The following is an 18,285-nucleotide window of genomic DNA, read 5'->3' on the forward strand; positions in this document are numbered from 1 at the left end:
CTAGGCACCTTTGCAGCACCGATCTGATATGGATCAGTCATCATCCATCAGTTCTGCCAGTGTAGACATCTTAGGAAATTCAGCGGAATTTGTACTGGCCTGCTGCATGGCTCAGAATTCATTTTTATAATACTCTGCTTGCTACTCATTTGTCTCCTCACAAAAGCCCAGCTTTTGCAAGTTACAAATCAGTGGGAGACTGTTGAATCACCTTAACACCTCTACTAATGGTGGATACCTTTTCTATTCCCCATCCCCACCTCCCGACACACTTTCTTTCCTGCTGCCCTGAGTTTCCCCTGAATATAACCTCTTTGGTCTGGAACTCTCATCATCTTAGGAAGCCACATCTCCCATCCTTCAAAACACTTCTTTTTTTTAATGTTATTATTTAATGATTATGGCTGTGCTGAGTCTTCGTTGCAGTGCACAGACTCTTTGTTGCTGCCTGTTGGGATTTCTCTAGCTGTGGCGAGCAGGGACCACTCCCTAGTTGTTGTGTGTGGTCTTCTTATTGCGGTGGCTTCTCTTGTTGTGGAGCACAGGCTCTAGGGCATGCGGGCTCAATTGTTGTCGTGCGGGGTCTCAGTTGCCCCGTGGCATGTGGGATCCTAGTTCCCAGATCAAGGATCAAACCCATGTTCCCCTCATTGACAGATAGACTCTTAACCATTGGACCACCAGAAAAGTCCCTCAAAACCCTTGTTAAGCACCACTGCTAGTTGATAAACAGTCGTATTCCTGTTGCATGTTGTGTAGCAGAGATATCTGTTAATCATAAGAAAACAGATACTCCCCTTGGCTTCAGTCCTTTCTGATCATAAACTTGTATTATTTACTTTTTCTGTTCCCCGCCTGGGGATAACTCTGAACCAAATTCACTTGAGTCTCAACTTGGTCGTGATATTATTGTCCAGTTGTATGTACTCTTCACTGGGTTTTTGGTTTCTCACCTGTCCCTCACCTGTATCACTCTTGGCTTTTTCTGCCTCAGTAAATGGTCAGTGACTTGGTGAGCTGCCCAAGCCAGACACCTAGGGGTCATCCTGAAGCCCTCCCTTTCCTGCATCCCCCACCTTGAACCTGGCCCTGCCAGGTCTGTTTTCATAGCACTCTCCAAATTCATCCTCTTCTTTCCACCTGCACTGCTGTCATCTAAACCCGAACACACAGCATCCGTCATCCTCACTAAGACAACATGGTAACCCTATAGTCCAGTCGTGGGACCAGTCGAGATCTTTTTAAAAAATGAGATTGTGACATTTCAGTGCTTAAAGCTCTCTGATTGGTTTCCATTACACTTAGACTAATACCTTCATCTATGACCTTGGCCTTCCAAGTCCTCCTACATAAATCTCCCTGCTTCCTGACACCCTCCCTCAGCTTAACACTGCTCAGCCACATCAGTGTACTTTCTGTTCCTCAAATGTGACCAGTTCTTTCCTGCCCTGGACCTTTGTTCCTGCTGTCTCTTCTGCCTTGGATGTTGTGTGTGTGTGTATCCTGTAAGTTGCGGAGGAAAAAACTCACTTCCTCGACTGCTCACTCCAAAGTGCTTCTGATTCCATCAATCCACTGATCATAGCACACTAGATGCTGCATTCATTGTCTGCTCCACTACTTAGTATTATATTAGATGTGTTGGACTCCCTACATTCAGGGCAAGGACCTCATCGTTCTTTTCCCATTATATTGCCACTGCCTAGAATGGGTCCTGGTACAGGATGGGCACACAATAAACATCCATGAGGAAATGAATCTGGCTACTTGAGTGGTTTCACCTATACACACCACAATCCACAGTGGATTCAAAACTTCGCTTATCATCAGCTGATGATTGCAGAACGTACTGGCTTGAGGGCTTCACCCAATTTCCACTAAATGAGACTCTTCAAGGCCTAAGGCTTGGCATCAGTGATTCTGACAACAGCCATGTTTGGAAACCACCAAATGATTGAAATACATGGTGGACCAGATATTGTTCAAGAAGCCTCTACAAAGTCTAGATTCAGTGGTAAGAGGGATCCAGAGAGTTCAACGTAGGGCTTCTCCTGAGGTGACTCTGAGGTAATGGAGTACCAGTTTTCAGAGAGGTCTTTTGTTTTGTAACCTGACATTTTCATTTCAGCTGAACACACTAAGAGTACAAGAGGCGTAGGAATGCTTCCTCTCCCATAGTGTGAGGGCAAAAATGTCCCTCAGCATCTGTTTTCTAGGCAGTCTAAGCCAGTGGCTCTCAACCAGGGGACACTGAGAAATGTCTAGAGGCATTGTTGTTGTCACAGCTGGCAAGGCATGCTACTGGCATCTAGTAGGTAGAGACCTGAGTTTGCTTTGTCCATTCCCAAAGTCAATAGTGCTGAAATTAAGAAACTTTGCCTTAGATTTATCTCTGTAGACATCAACATCTTTGCCGTTTGAGAGGTTCGTTTTGTATTGTGGTCTCTCAAATGAATTGTATGTCTTTCCCTACTGTTTAAGAGTGAGACAAAATGTGAGTTACCTCTTCCAAATGTGAGTGAGTCATGGCTATGAGCATCATGTTTCACACCGTGGGGGAAGGGTGATGGTGGACCTTCTAGAAGCCTCACTGCCTTGGGCTTTTTGCTTCTTCACTCCTCAACTCCTGATGCCCTTTGTCATCTTGGATCTTGTTTTTAAACATTTCCTGTCTTCTCTCTTGTGTCAGACTTCAGCTGACTTCTTGATGCATCAGAGTCTAACGATCTTGTCTCAGTTCACTACCTCTATTCTGAGATAGCTGGAATAGCAGTTTATTAAACATGGTAGTCATGGCTCTAGAATTCAGTTCAGTTCAGTTCAGTCTCGCAGTCATGTCCAACTCTTTGTGACTCCATGGACTGCAGCACGCCAGGCTTCCCTGTTCATCACCAACTCCCGGAGCCTACTCAAACTCATGTCCATCAAGTTGGTGATGCTCTAGAACTAGTGATCATCATCTCCCAACTAGGATGTGAGGGATTCTCCCAAAGCCTGCATGCTTGGATGTTGAGTCCATGACTGTAGGTGAGTGGGGAGCTAGGGTCCACCACTCTCTAACAATCACTTGTTGAGGATGTGATGCAGACTGGCCTGCTCTGGGGGAAATGCAAAGGCACTAAAAGAAAAACAAAAGTGAGAAGGAGAAAGTTAGCTTCTCTCAGCTCTTCTCTCTCAATTCCATCCTGGTTAAAAATTTCCCAGTCAAGACACACCTCCTTGGTCCAATGTGGGCCCCTCGACAACCCAGGGGGACAGAGTGACAAGATCAGTCAGATTTGAGTCATTGTCCATTTCTATTGCTAAGGAGGCAAACTGATTCAAAGGCATTGGATTTAACATAATAAGTGCTTAATTCCTTTAGAATTTTAAAAATTATATAATTTGCTATGATCTTCATCATCCTATGATTTGTACTCAGACTTAAATGGTTTCTAACTATCCTTGTTTCTCTCTATTACTTCTTGGAGTGGCAAAGTCTTACATGGGAGCATTTGACTGGCTGGAACAGGTTATTTGATTTCATGTTAATTTTAAAGGGGAGAGGGAAGGTCTCCCATTAGAGATGTGGACTATTGACCAATAATTCTATATAATGATATATTGCCTTGAAATAGCAATTTGCATGATGAAGGGTTAATAAATGAACAAATGTCAACTGCAAAAAAAAAAAAAAAAAAAACCCACAGAACTCCCAATCAGCCCAGGGTGGCGAGTGTGTTGGCATTCTGTCTGCCACTGACAAGGATTGTGGGGCCCCTTCTCAAGTCCTGGCCACATCAGTGAATGTTAATTAGCATGGCCTGTCTTAGATTGTAAGTTCTGAAGTAATGGGGGAGTAAATAGTTTTAAAAGTCTTAGGAGCTTGCAAAATTTTGGACTAAGATCGTCAAGGTTTACAAATGAATGCAGTTAATTTAATATCTTTTAATGTACCCTCTCAGATTTTCTGGTTCTAATCTTATTTTCAGAAGACAACTATTCTGATTTGTTTTGTTCTTAAGTACTTTCTGAATATTTAAAAACTTAAAGATAGATTAAATGAAACAATAAGGACTACCACCCATCCTTATATGGTACTGCTTTCTCTGTCTTTATGGTGACTGCTTGGATGTAGCTGTGGGATACATCTCAGTTTGGGTAAATTATACACAAAGTACGAGACTACTTTACTCAAATATGAACAGTGTTGATGAGGGCTCTTTCCTTGAAAGATGTCATGATCCTTTAAAATGAAAATAAAAACTGGTCAGGATTTTCTCTCCGTTTTTTTTTTTTTTTTGGTTGTTTGACACAGTCTTAGAATTCTTCCAAGTTAAATTTGTATAGTAAAATTTGAGTGTTTGGAGTGCCAAATACATTAGATTTCTGAGATGAAGTTTTCAGAGGAATTTAGAGTTATGGCTTTGGGGGAAGTTGCCATGGAAACAGCAAAAGATGTTCAGATGAATCAATTTTAAAAATATTTTTTGAATGACCCCTTTCTATAGCTGATTGAGATCTTGGTAAAGAAAGGTGTCCATCCAAGTGAAATAAAGAGGCTAAAAGTATGTCACCAGTGTGCGGAGCATGTCGGTTGTGTATTTGCTGAGCTCCGCTGTGCCAGGGAACACAAGGCATGAGCTCCGCCCATTGTGGACAGGACTCTTGGACATCGCTCTGAAGTCCTTATTTAGCAGTGCCGTTTTAATTCAATCCACAGAGTAATAATCGTTTCACAAGAAAATGGGATGTCAGGTTTGCTGAGGGAATTTGAAAATGGTCACACGTAGTATTATTTATGTGAGTATTTATGCACATGACTTGTAACAGTTCCATTATGATGTCAGTTTGATGGTCTGAGCAAAATGTAAACCACAGTCTTAACTTCGATCTCAAAAGATAAGGTGTTCTCCCACCTTAGCTACTGACTCACAGAGAAGGGCATTGTATCCATAAGAATGTGACAGGAAACAGATGGGACACTCAAAAATGCCTAAGGAAAGGACTATTAACCAGAATCAACAAGGGTAGTAAGGTACAGAGAAATTAGCAGTGGGGAAGCCGTGACCACAGGGAGACAGAGAGGGTCCACCATTACCAAAACCCACTGATGGCCCACCTTGTGGGAAGGGACCCTGGAAAGGTACCCAGTGAGGATTGCAGCAAGGGCAAAATATAGAGAAGCAGGGGTGGAGTGGGATGAGAGATGAACACTCTGACCTCTTGGTCTTCTGCTCACTCATCTCCTTCTAGTACTAAACCCAACAAAATCCACTGAGATCAGTTTCAGAGGGCAAAGGCCAACACAGAAAAGGGAGGACATTTTTTGCTTTGTTTTGGCAGACATGGGGGAGAATTGGCAAATAGAAAATTCATCATATGCATGTCAGTCTTGTTTGAAGTTTAATTGCATTAAGAAAGACCCTAAATTCCTGAGTATATAGAGGACTCCCAAACTGCTTACAGTGGCTCTTTCCTCTCCCCATGGGTTATCTATAATACCATATTTAAGCTAGTAATGTGTCATGCCAACTCCACCTGTATATGATGTGCATGCCTTTAATATTCAAAGCTTGTTAAAGCCCTTACTTATCACATATTATACAGTGATGTATTTATATAGGTATTGTAATTAATTTAAAATCAAGAAACTCCATACTTAATTCAGAAATGCCTTGATCTAAATTTATTAATACAAACTTAAACTATAATAAATTCCTTTTCCTCTATACCCCTGGGCATAGTTTAATGTCTTTTCTAAAGAATGATAAAGGAAGAATGGATTTAGTCTTTTTCTGGTTGATGGGTAAAGAGTTCTAACCATTAAAGTTATACATCAACACCAGTGGGTTAACCTGTGCTTTATTCTCATTTCTGTCTGTTGGTAAAGGAGTGCTTGCAGCTGAAGACTGCAGTTGAACCATCCTGTACGCCAGTAACTTAGCAGAGAGAAAGCTCCCATTTCAACCTTGACTGCAGAAAGGGCCTCTCATTCTTAAGTTAGTTCCTCCTCAAGGCCCCTGTGTTTCCACTTTCATAACATCCATCTTGCATGTAAATTGCATCTTTAAAGATCATATTCATTATAGAACTGAAAAATCCATAGGGACAGAGACCAAAACCAGGGCCCATGTCTAGACTCCATCTCCTGGTCACATGAAGCATGTGCCTGGCACCTAGTGTGTGCTTGAATGTCAGCCAAGTTAATCAAGAACTTAATGCTCTTAGAAGTACTTAGACTGATTTACCGCCTTAATAATAACAGCCAATACTTACTGAATGCTTTCCATGAATTCTGGACATACTACCTGTAGTATCTCATTTAATCCTTTAAAGACCCCTGTGAGGTAGGTCCTATTATCATTCCCACTTATAGGATGAGGAAACCAAGGCACTGAGTTTAGATCTCTTTCAAGGTCACAACAGCTAGTAAGCAGTGGAACTGGGACTCAAGTCCTCATCAGTTTGACTGCCGAGTCTCAGTGCTTGAACCACTGCATGGTGGCTGACTGCAAAATGACACTGGGTTGAGATGTTACCTTTGAAATGACAGTTTTAAAAGCTTTGCATAAATTGTAAATATTCTAGAGTCATAGCAAGTTGCGAAAGTACAGTAAAACCAAGAGAGTCCATAAACCCTTTATGCAGCTTCCCTCAATGATAGCATCTTCCATAATTACAGAACAATTTCAAAATCAGGAAATTCACATTGGTATAATACTGTCAACTTGACTATAGACATTGTTACTAATTCGCCAGTTTTCTACATGCATTCCTTCCTATTTTGTGAGGGAGGGAGGGACAGTCAGAGGGATGGAGAGAGAGACAGAGAGATGTCTGGGCAATTTTATCATGTGTCTAGATTGGCATATCTGCCACCACATTGAAGATATGAGACTTTTCCATCACCACAGAAGAGCTCTCTCATGCTACCCCTTTGTAGTCACACCCACACTACCTCCTACCTCCTTCTCTAATCCGGGCAACCACTGACCCGTTCTTCATAAAATGCCACCTTTTAAATTACTTCCTCTGTCCTTCTGGCACAGCAGGAACATTCCTGTCTCCATTGATCATTTATGTCAGAAAGGTCCAGAGACCTAACAGAAGAAACTTAAGGTGAATTGACAATGAGCTCCGAGAGGATTTTGATGTTCTTGTTGTTAGTAACATATACAACCACAAATAAAGAACATCCTGTTTGGTATTTTTAGCTGAGCATTGTGGTTATTTTGTAATTCCAACTGTTGTGTTTTCTTTAGCAAAGTGCTTTTACTTGAAACAGCACAGAATTTAGCTCCTGCATGAAAGCTCCATGCTCCTTCTCTGCATGGCTGTTCTAGTGGAACATCCATTTCAGGAATGACAACTGCATGGTTGAACTTGCAGCCGCCTGGAAAAGGTACAGGAGAGCAGGCACTGTACCGTACAAAGGTATTTATGAACAAGGATAAACACAAGTCCCACATGCATTTGCAGTAGCCACGACCCAGCTGGGCAGCACAAGCGTTATATAAACCCTGATGTTAATGGTACACATGAATTTTTATTCATTCAATTCGAAGGGAGTGGCGGTTCATAGACCTCTCTTGGGGAAACGTTTGAGCCTTATCAAGATTAGCTGGTTCAAAAAAAAACCTCAATAGCTGTTTTTATTCAGGATGGCTGCAGAGTGAAACCTTATCATTCGGGACACAGTTCTAAAGACTTCCTGCATTTATTTGGTTCCCACTATTTAAAAAAAGTTGTAAAAAAGAGCTGATGCTGCCTGATTCTTCTAACATAGGCCCACTCTTATTGGATACTTGAATTATTGGTTTTTACTACTTATCAGTTTTACTATATGATTTCCCTTGATCTTTATTAGAAACAGAAAATATTTTTTAAAACCTCTTAGACCAACCTATTGCTTTCAATTCAGTAGGCAGGGAAGGCCCTCATTACCCTGTGGGTCCTTCATACCCCATTGTAGGGACTGTAGGAAGAACCTGAGTGTGAAGAGCTACGGGGCCTTCCAGGAGATTTCAGCACTGGGGGACACTATTTTATTTTGGATATCATTAGAAAGGAATGAAATAGAGAACTCCGGCCATGCATACACATGTGCACACAGACACACAAAATGGTGCTTTATGCTGTATTATCGAAAATGTAGAATTGTGTTTCTTTCAGTTAGCTATTAACACACTAAATTGCTGCATAAAAAATCTACTTTGAAAATCAGTGGCTTAAAACAACCATCACTTATTTTCACAGACGTGTGGCTTTATTTGGGCAGAACTCAACTGATGGAGCCGAGGTCAAGCTGCCAGCTCTACAGGACTTGACTTCTTAATGATTCCATTCTACATGTGTTTATTCTAGGACCTAGGTTGGTGGGGCGGCATTTCTTTGGAGAAGTGCAGATGCACAATATGACAAGTGGAATTGACTAAGGATTCTTAATGCGCAGGCTGAGCTCAGGCACACTCTCATCTCTACCCATCTACCATTGACCAAGGCAAGTCATGACCAAGCCTGATGTCACTGAGTGAGGAAATATACTTCCTCCATGATGGGGCCATGGCAGGGGTGTGAGCACAGTAAGGGGTGAAGAAATAGGGCAAATCATTCACTTTCCCACAGTATGTAATCAAATTTTGAAAATACTGACATTTTTAAGAAGATGCAAATCTATCTCAATTTTTTCCTATTTGCTCAATGATTCCTTTCTGTTACATATATCAATATGCATTTCCTTATGACCTAATTAAGCAAGAGAGGCAGGATAATGGGACGATCCTTCTGATACCAGTCTCCACACATCCACATTGATTGGATATATACTGAATAGATGTTGAGGGAATATTATAGAAATAGACTGAATCTATTAACATTTAAACAGAATCACCACAGTCTTCCCCTGTTTCCTTGGGCTTAGCAACACTGGTTCCTCAATATATTAAAAGGAAAACATTCACCTCCCAGGAGATTTTTTTAATTCGTTTTAATTTACTAGTATCACTTTACAAAGATTTATAAATTTGGCTCCCGTTTTTAAAACCGTCTTCTGAGGTTGTGGATGAGGTCATTTACAATCAGAAGAAGCAAATATTAATACCGTAGTTCAAACAAATCAGAGCTAACATTTGGAAATTAGCTGATGAGTTTGATCAACTTTGCCATGTACATGGATAAACGAAATTAAAAATAATGCACACACACACAGAATTTCCTCTCTGAAGTTTCAAACCTTTGCCCTGTCTTCCTCTAGCAAATCAACTGACTGAACAGTTGCCAAATCCCATTTTGTTTTTCAGTTTGCTCTGTAGGTGGTCACACCTAGTAGAGCACCTAGCATGTCACAGTCACTCAGTCGTCTAAATCAGAGGCCAGCAGACTATGGCCCATGGGCCAAATCTGGGCTGCTGCCTGCCTTTTTTTAAAACAGCCTGCAAGGTAAGAATAGATAAGTATTGCATTTTGAAATAGTGGGAAAAAATCCAAAGAAGACTAGTTCATCACATGCGAACATTATGTGCAATAAACATTTTAGTGTCCATGAAAATAGCCATGCCCTTTCATTTACATATCAACTATGACTGCTTTCAGGTTACACCAGCAGAGTTGAGTAGTTGCGACAGACTCTATGGCATACAAACTCTAAAATATCTTCTATCTGGTTCTTTACCTAAAAAGTTTGTGGATTTCTGGTCTGAAGCTGTGTCTCAAATGACCACAGATGCTGTAGATAGATCTTCTGTTATAAGTGTGTTAGTGACTCAGTCATGTCCAACTCTTGGTGACCCCATGGACTATAGCCTGCCAGGTTCCTCTGTCCATGGATTTTTCAGGCAAAAATACTGGAGTGGGTAGCCCTTCCCTTCTCCAGGGGATCTTCCTGACCCAGGGATTGAACCCCAGTCTCCTGCGTTGCAGGCAGATTCTTTACCGTCTGAAGCCACCAGGGAAGCCCACTGTTATATAAGAGCGAGGGCAAAAGAAAGGGGGCACATATGGGCACATATGGTCCGTGTGGAGAAGAAAGTTGAGTATGTTCAGATAAGGGCAAAATAACACTGAACATTCATTTATTCACTAGAATGTGTGGAGAACCAGATGTGAGTCCAGTGCTAAAGGAAAATTTCGAAAAAGGATAATATCTAGTTTCTACTCTCAGACTTCCTCTTAATTAAAAAGTAAGATGCATTCACATATAGCTTATAGTGTCTAAAACCTATCCTCTTCGTCTCCTTCTCTAAGTCACGAGAAAACCCTCTGCAAGTTTTAAGTTAAAAGTTGTGTTTTCTCATATCTTCCCTCATAGGTCAGCTGGTAAAGAATCTGCCTGCAATGCAGGAGACCCCAGTTCAATTTCTGGGTTGGGGAGATCCCCTGGAGAAGGACATGGCAACCCACTCCAGTATTTTTGCCTGGAGAGTCCCATGAACAGAGGAGCCTAGCAGGCTACAGTCCATAGGATTGCAAAGAGTTGGACACGACTGAGAGACTAAGCACATAGCTTATTTTGTAAACATTCTAGGCAGAAAAATTTTCGCAAACTTTGCTATTCTTACCCCTTCAAAATGGAGAGTTGAACTCGGAAAAATGTCATTTACTCCTTGGTTTAAAGTGCTGGCTCTTGTTTTGCATTTGCGATTTTTACATTAGTTTGTCCAGAACTCCCTCAGAGCAAAGAATGTAAAGGGCCTCCAAGGGCTGACCCTAAAAACACCAATGCCCTTTTCTTTAAACTCTTTAAAATCTATATAGCTTGCTGAGTGCAGCCACAAGAGCTGGGTGGTGAGAGAGCTGTTGGTCCTCCAGGGCAGCCTGTGTTTTGCCAAGGGATGTGGCCCCATCTTATGCTTTGTGATGTTTCTTTTGGCTGACTCTTCCACATTCTTGTGACCCTTTGAATGGAGATGTCTTTACAGCTTTAGCCCTACAACCTGGCCTCCCCGCTATCATTTCCTGCAGGTCTTGTCTTAGATCTCAGCAACTTCCTGAGTAAATATCACCTTGGTGTCTCCTAAGAGGAACTTGGGACGCTCACAAAACCTGATTCTCGCCATATGTGAAGCATAATGTCCGAGAGTGTTCTTGTCATTGGACTCTGCAGGAGGCGAGCCTGGAATTCCCTTCAGTTGAGGGAATTCAAGAGTGAGGGACAAGCTATAGAACAGGGGCACTGAACAGAAAATCGGGTGAATGCCCCGAGGGTGGGGATCCTGTCACCCTAGAGGAGGAAATTCCAGTTGAAAATAGAAACCAGGTCAGCACCCTTGTGAGAACCAGTGTACTAGACTCAGAAACCGGCGACCTGGGGCCTGTGAAGGCTGCTGTCAGAAGTCTGTGAATTGGCCCGAACAAGGCTGTTGTGTTTTAGGGCAGTAAATTGGGTGGTACAAACTCAAATGAAACGTGATTTATCTACTTTCACAGTTGTGCTGGGCTGGAGAGTTATGGGGAAATGACTTAATTTCATACATTTGTCATGTTGACCAATGGTCAGTTCTTTAACTTACCATGATAAGAATTTTTTTCATTGGTTGTTAAGGGGCAAAGGGTTATTTTGTAGAACCTATTTAAAAACCTCTTGTTAATTTAATTAAAAGATCTCAATTAATGATTGTTTCTTAAAATAACAAGATCTATAATTAACTTGGAAAGCTCACAATATTACCGGGTTGCTAAGGAAGTTAGTGGCTTTATGACTAGTCTGATGAATTTCCAGAATATCTTTAAAGAGAGTCTAGAAACTTTATCATAGCTCTTAAAAGCTATGGAACAGGATGTCATTTGGGGAAGTTTCATTTGCTTGCTTCAGCTCGTGATCCAAATTTGGAGGAGACTAAACTTCTCCAGGGTTTTGTCTGCACATGAAGTTAAGAATATGTGCTATAAACCTGTGAAGAGTTTGATTGGGGTTGAGGGGATAGGAATACTGGAAGAGAGTAAAATGGACACTTTTGACTTTAATGAGGAAAACATTGCATGATGGAAAAATGCTGTCTGTTGGTTGGTTGTCATAAGCTTTAAAGTAGTATTTTACAGTGGAAAAACATGTTGTTTGTAGGACTGTTTTTCAGAGGTTTCTTTGCAACCTTTCATTTATTTGTTACTAAAAATACTTTAAACATTGCAAACAGCAAAATCTTGGTGTATAAGTAGGAGTTTGTTAAAAAGAGATGTATTTTTGATTTATATTCCGTATGTGTGTGTGAAGATATAATACTTTCCACAAATCTATAGAGATAGAAAATAGATTAGTGGTTGCCTGAGGCTAGGAATGGAAAAGGGGAATGACTCCTCATGGTCACCAGGAATGTTATTAGAATGACTGAGATGTGCTCCATCTGGACTGTGGTGGTGGTTGCAGATTTTGGTAAATTTATAAGTGAATTTTATGATAGGCAAAGTACATCTCAATAAAGTTATTTGTAAAGAGTAGGCCTGAATAAGAGAATCAGAAAGTATATACTTGGAAATGAAGGACTGAAATCAGTCTTACACAGCCAAACTTGAAATACATTAGTAAAATTATAGTATATCTTTTTCCCTTCTAGACCACCCACTTAGAAAAATAAAAATGTAAGAAATGAGACAAAGCCCAATTTTTTATTCTTTATTTGGGGTTCACACACATATGAGCAAGCATACATTTGTGGTTAACACGGAAACATCCTACTGAACTAGACACTCTAGACTTCTAAGAAATTCAACTTTCTAAGCAAAGTGCTATCTTAGTTTTGTTACAATTTCCGTTTTAAACAAAGGCACATTAGATGATTATTTGCTTTACAACACTATTTTCTGTGGTGCTCTTTTAGCAATCACAAAATCATTATGTATTTAAAGCAGTATCCTTAAAAAAATAAAATTCCACTGCATCCCAGCAGTATCCATTACAGAAAGCAAAGTGCATGCCCAAGGGTCCCTCCTCCTCTCCTTGCCTAGGCCTGTGTGTCTCTGTGAGTATGAAGGCCTGGCACTATGTTTGCAGCTTCATGGGAGGATGTGACAGGGGCCCCCAAGTTCAACAGCTCTCTAGCCCTAGCTCTTGGCTGCAAGACTCTGAGAAGGCCAGAGGGTATGTGGCCATAGGTCCCTGCTCATGCTCCTGAGTGAACACACTTGACTTAGGTTTCCAGTGAAAGTGAAAGTTTTAGTCGCTCAGTCGTGTCTGACTCTTTTTTGACCCCGTGGACTGTGGCCTGCAGGATGCTCTGTCCATGGAATTCTCCAGGCAAGAGTACTGGAGTGGGTTGCCATTTCCTCCTCCAGGGGATCTTCCCAACCCAAGGATCAAACCCGGGTCTCCTGCATTGCAGGCAGATTCTTTACCATCTGAGCCACCAGGGAAGCCCTTCCAGTGAATCATGGGGTGCAATTCAGAGATGCCCACCCTTACTCTTTTCTGAGGGCTGTGGAACCAGATCGAGCTGGCTGTGGCACATGTATCTTTTATGCCTGGAGAAGTGATGTTTATGGTAAGATATCCAGGCTGAAGAGATATTAGGTTGACCACGAGAGGGAGAAAGCCCTCCAGAAAGAAGGAATAGTTTGTGCAAAGACCCTGAACAAAGAGGAATAGCAGGTTCAAATAGCTGAATGAAGCAAGTTCAGAGTGAGTAAGGGGGAGAGAACATAAGAAACATTTGGAGAAGTGGATCGGCGTGGGCAAAAAGAATGACAGGGTCTTGTAGGCCATAGAATAATATTGGATTATAGCCTAGGACCAAGAAGAAGCTATTGAAAATTTTTAAATGGTGTGATGTGTGTGTGTGTGTTGTGATCAATTTCCTCATACATAAAAAAAGACATGATGAAGTTGTGTTAGAACCTTTGGATACTCAAGATAGGAGGTTCTTTATTGCCAGGATATCCACAGGATCTCCAGCCCAGCATATCTTGTCAACTCCAATAGGAAGAATTCATGGATGACTACTGTGGGATTCTGGGCTTCCCTGGTGGCTCAGATGGTAAAAAATCCACCTGCAATGCAGGAGACCTAGATTCTATCCCTGGGTTGGGAAGATCCTCTGGAGAAGGGAACAGCTACCCACTCCATTATTCTGACCTGGAGAATTCCATGGACAGAGGAGCCTAGCAGGCTACATACAGTCCATGGGGTCACAAAGAGTTGGACACGACTGAGCAACTTTCACTCACTCACTCACTTTGGGATTCTACTACTTTAATGTCTACTTCTGACTGTTCCTGGATCCTCACCCACTGAGCAGCAATGACTACATCTCTCAGGTAACTAGGAACAGAGAGAATCCCATTAGTTAGTTCAGTTTGAGCAGTGGCATCTGTGCGAGGAGAATGATGTCAGCATGTCTCTTCATGGGCCCCTACTATTCAGTGACTGTTGGTCAGTCAACACCCCTGGACCAATCAGATATGGGTAAGGGTGGGTTTTTGTTACCTGGAGGGAAGTTTGTGCTCTCGGAGCCTCCAGCGGCTGCCAACCTCAGCAGAGATGAATGTGGGCATGGAGAGAATTGTGTTGCCCTTCTTAGTAACATTTCAGCAAACCACTGCAAAGAACAGCAATTAAAAAATCTTACAGAGTTGTGGCAAGGACAACAGATATTGTAGGTGAAACTTATACAGTGCTTGCCTCACTGTTTGCAACAACGCTTCTCAGTTAGTGTGCACTGAGAAGTTGGTTGTTATTTTTGCTATTAATCATCCCATTCCTCCCACCCCCACACACTATGTCACTTCAGTAGATTCTGCTTGACGGGTTACCAGATTGGGGTCTTCTTCATCTTTGACGCAAGGACCAGTGATAATACCTTCACCCAATGGATGGATGACGTATAGCTTTATTTTCATAGTTTTTTTTAAAAAGTTATGTTATTGAAGTGATTTGTTTTCTTTAGTTATTAATCTCACTGCTTCCTCCAGCATTTTGTTGAAAAGCATTTCATCATGTTTTGGTTAAGTCATTTATGGTTAGCTCACAAATTCCAGTCTCAGGAGTATAGTTACTCACAAATTCCTTAGGACATTCACTGTGTTAGCAGAAATTAAAAAAAAAAAAAAAAGAAAAAGAAAAGAACTATAGGATACATTCCTATATCTGATTCCTTCACAATTCTGGTGAATTTCATCATATGCCTCCACCCCATTTACTTCCAAATGGCCAGTAAACATATGTAACATGCATACAGTTGGCCAATAAGGACAGGAAGACATGCTCAAAATCATTAGTCATCAGAGAAATGCAAATCAAAACCACAGGGATGAACCATCTTATAACTTCTAGGATGATAATAGTCAAAATGACAGATAATAACAAGCGTTGGTAAGAAGATGGGAAAATTGGAACCCTCATACCCTGCTGGTGGGAATGTAAAACGGTACTGCCACTTTGGAAAACAGTCTGGCAGTTCCTCAAAAAGTTAAATATAATATTACCATATGACTCATCAATTCCGCATCTAGATATCTACCCAAGAGCAGTGAAATGTGTATCCACATACAAACTTGTATATGAATGTTCATAGCAACATTATGCATAGTGGTCAAAAAGTAGAAACAATTCACATGTCCATTAACTAATGAATGAGTAAATGAAAGTTGGTATACCCACATAATGGAATATTAGTCTGCAATAAAAAGAATGAAGTACTGTTCCATGCTATGGCATGGATGAACCTTGAAAACATCATGCTAAATGAGAGAAGCCAGACACAAAAAGTCACGTCATATGATTTCATTTATTTTGAAAGGTCCAGAATAGGCAAATCCACAGAGCCAGAAAGTAGATTGATGCTTCCCTAGGACTGTGTGGGAGACAATGGGGAGTGACTACTAATAGTGAGGTTTCTTTTGGAGGTGACAACAACGCTCTAAAATGGTTGTAGTGATGGTTACAAAACTCCATGAACATACTAAAAACTATTGAATTGAGCATTTTAAATGCATGAATTATATAGTATGTGAATTTTATCTTTATAAAGTAGTTATAAAAATAATAAAGCCAAAAATAATAATAATAATAAAGCCAACCAATGCCAGACTTGAATGATGTATTCCACGGGAAGGTCATTGTCTAAGGACATTTGCCTATGGAACAAAAGCTCCTTGGTTATCTATTGGATTGACCAAAAATTTCGTTTGCATTATGGAAAAACTCGAATGAATTTTTTGCTAGCCCAGTATTTATGAGTTGGTTTGCCATACATGTACTTAAGAAACTTCTCAGTTTACTCAAAATATATATGACAGGCAGTTTATTTTATGTTGTGAGAAACAGAATGAGCAAGGGCTGTTGATGAGAGCATAGTGTGGCCTCTCACTGAAAACTTGGGAATATTTTAGGGCCCCAAACCCACATATCCCACACATTAATCAGGGCCAACATGCTGGGAGCAACCATGACTGCCAACCACAGGAAACTAGGATGCATTTTATGTGGACATTTGTAGGCAAATGTAGCATAATCTGTTTAACTGGTGTGGTAGTTGTGGTGATGGTGTGTGTGTGTGGGGGGGGGTGTGTTTGTATGTGTTTACTTTGTGTGTGTGTGTGTGTGTGTGTGCGTGTTTATAGCAAGCTCAGTCAGAATGCCCTAGGCCAAACAGTACCACGAACCTCTAAAGGAAGAAAGACTAATATCTTGGAAAATGCATTCTTGCTTGCTCTCAGTTGTTCAAGGATTACCCTCCTCTGCTGAGATCCAGTTTAGTCTTCTATTGCCCGGGGATCGAAGTGAGGAAAAGATGTTTCTCCACATACCTCCTCTGTATTGAACATTTTACTCTGTGCCTTTATGTGTACTTTCTAATCATCAGAACAACTTTCTAGTGGGGGTTCTTTATCCTATTCTATAGATGAAGAAACTGAGGTTTGCAGAGGCTAAGTAACTTTCCCAGAATCACAGGGTATTAAATGGTGGCACTAGGTTTTGCATTTCTGTTAGCCGACTCCAAAGACCAGATTCAGACTCCTTCATGTTAAACTGTTTTTCATCTTCCCAAGGGGAAATGATACCCTTTACTCTTTTGCTATTGACTTAATTATAATCATTAATAAAACTGGAGCAGAAATTGATTATTTGACTAGAAATTAATTGTACAGCAATTCAGTATTTAGTATAGGAACCAAGGATTTCCAGTATCCTTGCCAGACCATTCAAATTCTAAAGTTAGTTGGGTTTTTCCCTGTGATTATATAAAATCATATAGTAAGCCCTTAGTTTTTAGGATACAAGCCTGCAGAAATGACTAATGATAAAGAAAGAAAGGAAGTGAAGGAGGGGAGAGAGGAAAGGAAGAAGAAAACGGAAAAGAAATTCTTCTGAGAAGTTGAGCTGGGATCTGGAGAGCATGTGCTTTTACCCAGTGGTGTCATCCTTCATGAATTTTGTCTTACAGAAGGAAAGGACATGTTACCCAATTGGTAATAGATGCATGAGAAACTCATCTTGAGAAATAGTAAGTGTGAAAAAGCAATTTTAGACAAAGAAGGGGCAGTGAAGAAGAGAAGGATGGTAGAGATTATGTGCTGGCAACATTCTGGTCACCTGGGACTTCAGAGTGGGCATCACGGCCCCTTAAGTGGTGGAGGTGACTTTCAACAGTGGGATAGCAATTTTCCCATACAGTTGACAGGGGAAAAGAGAAAAGTCAGTAAGGAGGTAGAACCAAGAACTGCTCTAGCATTCGCAGGAGAGGCAGCCAGCAGCCCCATATGGCCTAAGGCCACTGATCACCACATTGAAAGGACATCACTCACAATAATTGTCACTGTGGATGGCTGGAGACACCCTCACTTCATGTGGTTATACCATGACAGACTCACTCAGCTCTGTATTGGATCTGCATTTTCACCTCTAATTATGTCTATAAGACTAACTGGTTCAGTGGCCTAAAAAACAAGAAAATGTCTCCAGCAGAAAAATGAAAGCTCTTCCAAGAAGATGGTTAGAACATAAACTTTGGGCTCTCCAGGATGTGTGCTTATCTGGAATGACTCATTCCCAGATGATCCAGGGTCGCTGAGGATTTGCTGTACTGGGCCTTAAGAGCTGTGACCTACTCTTTTTAAAAAATATTTTTGGAGACATTTTTCCTTCCTGAGGTTACCCATAGCGGTATCCTTTGACCACATTTTCTTTGAGGTCTAGATTAGGAAAAAAAAAAAATCTATAACCACCCGCAAATACAAAATTTCTTAAGGAGAGGCTTTCAGGGGCATAAAACTTACAAACTGAAAAGAAAATTTGGTTCTTGTTGGCAGGCGCTATTACTTTCATTGAGTTTTAACTACACAGAATGGTTTCTAGATAAATTGAACAAATGCAAA

General features: G+C 41.0%; 1 protein-coding gene across 4 annotated transcripts in view; it reads left to right on the forward strand.

The window, feature by feature from the left end:
• ARHGAP6 (Rho GTPase activating protein 6) overlaps positions 1-18,285 on the forward strand; it is a 510,549-nt gene that overhangs the window by 245,538 nt on the left and 246,726 nt on the right. The window lies entirely within an intron of this gene.

Source organism: Cervus elaphus, chromosome X (assembly GCF_910594005.1).
Source record: "Cervus elaphus chromosome X, mCerEla1.1, whole genome shotgun sequence".
NCBI lineage: Eukaryota > Metazoa > Chordata > Mammalia > Artiodactyla > Cervidae > Cervus > Cervus elaphus.